The sequence below is a fragment of the Ixodes scapularis genome, unplaced genomic scaffold (genome assembly GCF_016920785.2).
Source record: "Ixodes scapularis isolate PalLabHiFi unplaced genomic scaffold, ASM1692078v2 ptg001158l_1___fragment_3__unscaffolded, whole genome shotgun sequence".
Lineage (NCBI taxonomy): Eukaryota > Metazoa > Arthropoda > Arachnida > Ixodida > Ixodidae > Ixodes > Ixodes scapularis.
The window spans coordinates 1,790,001-1,795,447 of NW_024610108.1; the positions used below are offsets into that span (position 1 = coordinate 1,790,001).

The 5,447-nt window shown below is 49.1% G+C and overlaps 2 non-coding genes and 1 pseudogene across 2 annotated transcripts; all 3 read right to left on the reverse strand.

Annotated features, from left to right (window-relative positions):
* The window catches only part of LOC120847262, a 4,962-nt pseudogene extending 4,722 nt beyond the window's left edge, over positions 1 to 240 (reverse strand).
* A 681-nt stretch (positions 241 to 921) lies between these two features.
* On the reverse strand, positions 922 to 1,074 carry LOC120847124. Its single transcript, XR_005717202.1, has one exon. It is a non-coding gene; the product is annotated as a 5.8S ribosomal RNA (ribosomal RNA).
* A 438-nt stretch (positions 1,075 to 1,512) lies between these two features.
* On the reverse strand, positions 1,513 to 3,328 carry LOC120847204. Its single transcript, XR_005717277.1, has one exon. It is a non-coding gene; the product is annotated as a small subunit ribosomal RNA (ribosomal RNA).
* Between the last annotated feature and the right edge of the window lie 2,119 nt (positions 3,329 to 5,447).

A 5,447-nucleotide genomic window follows, 5' to 3' on the forward strand; every position in this document is an offset into this window, starting at 1 on the left:
GACGGGCCTGGCACCCACTCTGGGTCAAGCCCCTGTCAGGGGGACTTGCACCACCGCAAAACTCTCGGGAACGTTACCTCCCATACACCACATTTCCCGATCGCTGGCAAGGACGTGGGATTCGGTGCTGGGCTAGGTCCCGTTTCGCTCGCCGCTACTAAGGGAATCCCTGTTGGTTTCTTTTCCTCCGCTTAGTGATATGCTTAAATTCAGCGGGTTGTCTCGCCTGATGTGAGGTCCACAATTTATTTTGTGCGCTTTCCAACAAAAACTTCGCCTCCTTACCACATGTCAAAAACACAAAAGGATGGCGAACTAACAGTTGTTTTACACACGCTTTGCATCGCTTTCGATTCGACAAAAAAGAAAGCGCGCAATCCAACGGCATTCCCCTACTGGATGGCTCCAGTATTCATCGGGGACGCGAAGGTCTTAGACTGACGGAAGGCTACGACGCAAAAAACTTTCCTCCCAGAAGCGTTTTTCTTTTTTTTGTGCAAATCAACGCCACGAGATTTACATTTGCCGACGCCGCGTTTCAACGCGCCAACGCCAACTCCGTCCCACGGTTTTTCCACTCGAACAACATCCACGCCAAAGAAAACAGAATCGATCGAAAAGAAACCGTTTCAAATCTCCGTTTCTAACGCACCGACGTCACAGCGCCGTTCAACGTGCGAAAGATTTTTTTGGTACGGGATTTTCCACAAACGGTATCCATCGAGTTTCGTTTTCCCATGCAGTGTTCGATAAAAACTCGTAGGAGGAGGAGGACTGGTTAAGCGCACGCGTGCAATCGCACCACTCGTGCATTTGCTCAAAGAAAACGCAACGCAAGAAAGCATAAAACTGCGTGCTGCCCACGATTCGACACAGTCAAAACGAGGTAGAAAACAAATTCTCCTCTCTTGATATATGATCCGACCCTCACACAGACGAAGCCACGGGAAGGCCCGAGGCCGCGATGTGCGTTCAAAGAGTAAGTGCTCAGTGTGTCCTGCAATTCACACCAAGTCTCGCAGCTGGCTGCGTTCTTCATCGACCCGAGAACCGAGTGATCCACCGCTTAGAGTCGTGTCAATGTGTTTGGATTTTTCAATCAGTACGACAAAACACAAGTTGTTGTTTTTTTTCGTGCCCGGCACATCCCATGCCATCTCGAAAGCGCAAAAAAAAGGCCTCTTCTCAAACGCCTCTTCGTTAATCAAAACAAAAGGGCGATCCTCGAGAAGAGACGAAAAAGGGGGCGATGCGCCTTTTGTAACCCGCGGATTGTCCCGGTGCACTTGAAATCTCCTCTCAATCGAGGCAGCAGAGGGCTCCCGCTGGGCGCATCACCGAAAGGAACGGAGGCCACCCAAAGAAAAAGGCACATCCGAACCACAGTTGTTTTTTTTTGTGCCGTCCCGACGGCATCCAAGCTTGGTCGGGATCGGCGCCAGATAAATTCGCACATCGAGTCCATTCCCCGTACAAGAGGAAGAAGACAAAACGATGCCAAATAACATCCGGTAATGATCCTTCCGCAGGTTCACCTACGGAAACCTTGTTACGACTTTTACTTCCTCTAAATGATCAAGTTTGGTCATCTTTCCAACACACCGGCGCAACCGAAAGGCCGCTCCGGGTATCGGTCCGAAGACCTCACTAAATCATTCAATCGGTAGTAGCGACGGGCGGTGTGTACAAAGGGCAGGGACGTAATCAACGCGAGCTTATGACTCGCGCTTACTGGGAATTCCTCGTTCAAGGGGAACAATTGCAAGCCCCTATTCCAATCACGAAGGAGGTTCCACGGGTTACCCAGTCTTTACAGACAGGGATAAAAACACGCTGCTTCCTTCAGTGTAGCGCGCGTGCGGCCCCGGACATCTAAGGGCATCACAGACCTGTTATTGCTCTGTTTCGTGCGGCTAGGAGCCGCTTGTCCCTCTAAGAAGGGTGCAAGGTGCAGAGAACCACGCACCTATTTAATAGGCTAGAGTCTCGTTCGTTATCGGAAATAACCAGACAAATCGCTCCACCAACTAAGAACGGCCATGCACCACCATCCACCGAATCAAGAAAGAGCTCCCAATCTGTCAATCCTCCCAGTGTCCGGGCCGGGTAAGTTTTCCCGTGTTGAGTCAAATTAAGCCGCAGGCTCCACTCCTGGTGGTGCCCTTCCGTCAATTCCTTTAAGTTTCAGCTTTGCAACCAAACTTCCCCCGGAACCCAAATACTTTGGTTTCCCGGAAGCTGCCCGCCGAGTCATTTGAGTAACTCAGGCGGATCGCTGGTTGGCATCGTTTATGGTTAGAACTAGGGCGGTATCTGATCGCCTTCGAACCTCTAACTTTCGTTCTTGATCAATGAAAACAGTCTTGGCAAATGCTTTCGCAGTAGTTCGTCTTGCGACGGTCCAAGAATTTCACCTCTAGCGCCGCAATACGAATGCCCCCGTCTGTCCCTCTTAATCATTATCCTGTATTCCAAAAACCAACAGAACAGAAACAGGATCTTGTTCTATTATTCCATGCACTGTTATTCAGGCGAATCGCCTGCGTTGAGCACTCTAATTTTTTCAAAGTAAACGCGCCGGCCAAAGCAAGGCACCTGATGAAGGGAACCAAGCCACGACAGGCATGATGTTCAGCACGGGCCGTAACGTGGTGTCCACGCACTTCCCGCCTGTAACTGAGATCCAACTACGAGCTTTTTAACCGCAGCAACTTTAGTATATGCTATTGGAGCTGGAATTACCGCGGCTGCTGGCACCAGACTTGCCCTCCAATGGATCCTCGTTAAAGGATTTAGAGTGTACTCATTTCAATTACGGGGCCTCAAAAGAGTCCCGTATTGTTATTTTTCGTCACTACCTCCCCGTGCCGGGAGTGGGTAATTTGCGCGCCTGCTGCCTTCCTTGGATGTGGTAGCCGTTTCTCAGGCTCCCTCTCCGGAATCGAACCCTGATTCTCCGTTACCCGTAACAACCATGGTAGGCGCATAACCTACCATCGACAGTTGATAAGGCAGACACTTGAAAGAAACGTCGCCGGCTCGTGGCCGTGCGATCAGCACAAAGTTATCCAGAGTCACCACACAAAACGGACCGAAGCCCGATTGATCTTGGTCTAATAAAAGCACCCGTCGCCCCGAGGGGCTTCGGGCTCACTGCATGTATTAGCTCTAGAATTGCCACAGTTATCCAAGTAGGAAGAAACGATCTAAGGAACCATAACTGATTTAATGAGCCATTCGCGGTTTCGCCTTGTTTCGGCATGTACTTAGACATGCATGGCTTAATCTTTGAGACAAGCATATGACTACTGGCAGGTTCAACCAGGTAATCTTTTCGTGGTGGGTCGCCCAAAACCCTACCAACGCGCGGACGCGGGGCCACCGTCAGGCGCCCCTTACGAACCGCAAACACACACAACGCTTAGGAATTACTTCCAAATCCAAGAAGAAATGAAGCACGTTCGAGCGCGCAGCCGGAATATCCCCGACCGAGGTCGGTACCGACGCGGCAAGAAACGCATAAATTTCTTTCTCGTCGTAGCAACAGAAAGTCGTACGCCAAAAAAATCATTGACGACGCCTTCGCAGCGTTGCCGAGCTTTCAGGTCCCGTGAGGACGCGAGGACGCACCCCGGCCTTCGGTCAGAACGCACTCGTCATTTCACACCGTTCGGTTAGCGCGGACGCTCCGAAACACTCTCCTCTCGCATTCGTCTTCAAGACACAGGTGCACCCGAGAACCGACCCCAACGGCAGACGCCAGAGATCGCAGGTACCTTGCTGTAACGACCATGCGGCGGAGGCAGCGGCCGAGACGGCGACGAAAGGCGTCGGCGACGTCGTCAGACGCCGCTCGCACCAATCGAACGCTCGACAGACCCCACCTCCACATAATAGCACCGATAAGTATAAAGAAGATCCTTCAAGAGCATTCTGTACATAGTTTGTGGTTATCAGTTTCGGTGACTGACTGACTGACTGACTTACTGTCTCTCACTCATGTGGCTCCTCGTTATTCAGTATCATTTATTTGTCCTTCTTTCTTTCTTATTTTTTTCCCCTCTCTCTCTCCTTATATATATATATATATGTATGTATGTATGTTTGTGTATATATATATATATATATAAATGTTCTTTTTTTCCTGTGTGCCTCTATATATACATACATACGTACATACATCCTACCCCTATAAAAAAAATTATTTCTCGCTTTTTATTAAAAACGTGCTGACCCCTGCTTGACTCTGATTACTTCTTTTCGACTTTCAGTTCATGTTAACATGGTCAACAGAAAGTTTATCGACTTTGTTATTACAAAGTAAACCAATATTTACACGGGGCGTTTCATGCGTTTTGAATTGTGTCAGAGCCGAACAATGAGCGCTATAGTAAGTGAGATTGTCACTGCTTTTAATCCGAATGCTCGCGGTATCGCGCGTGTTTACGGCAGGCTTCATAATAGGCAATTTTCTTTCTTTACACTACTCTTCTTTGCTCACTTCATTGTTTCTACCATTGGTTTCGTTTGGAAGGCCCCGCCACTTAGTTTCCGACAAAGTCCTCTCAAGGAACGAAGGGAGAAGCACGGGATTAACAAAAGAAAAAGATGCGTGTTTTCTAGCGGTTACCCGTGTCGCTTTGCGACACGGGCTTTCTGGCGCTTTCAACTGGGCGAGAGCCGAACAATTTACCCTACTGCACTTGCGACGGGCAGCGCTTTCAAACGGAATACTGGAAATCTCGCTTACTTTTCTGGCAAGTTTGATAGGAGACAAATATTATTCTTTTCACGCGAATTGTTCGACTATTTCTAATCTCTCTCTTCCGTGTCCTTGGCATGGAACGCACGCTTCGTCTCCCACAAAGTACTTCCGAGGAATCAAGTGCAAAACACGCGACTTTAAAATGTGCGTGTTTTCTAGCGGTTACCCGTGTCGCGAGGCGACACGGGCTTTCTGGCGCTTTCAACTGGGCGAGAGCCGAACACTGTACACTACTGCACTTGCGACGGGCAGCGCTTTCAAACGGAATACTGGAAATCTCGCTTACTTTTCTGGCAAGTTTGATAGGAGACAAATATTATTCTTTTCACGCGAATTGTTCGCTCTATTTCTAATCTCTCTCTTCCGTGTCCTTGGCATAGAACGCCCGCTTCGTCTCCCACAAAGTACTTCCGAGGAATCAAGTGCAAAACACGCGACTTTAAAATGTGCGTGTTCTCTAGCGGTTACCCGTGTCGCGAGGCGACACGGGCTTTCTGGCGCTTTCAACTGGGCGAGAGCCGAACACTGTACACTACTGCACTTGCGACGGGCAGCGCTTTCAAACGAAATACTGGAAATCTCGCTTACTTTTCTGGCAAGTTTGATAGGAGACAAATATTATTCTTTTCACGCGAATTGTTCGCTCTATTTCTAATCTCTCTCTTCCGTGTCCTTGGCATGG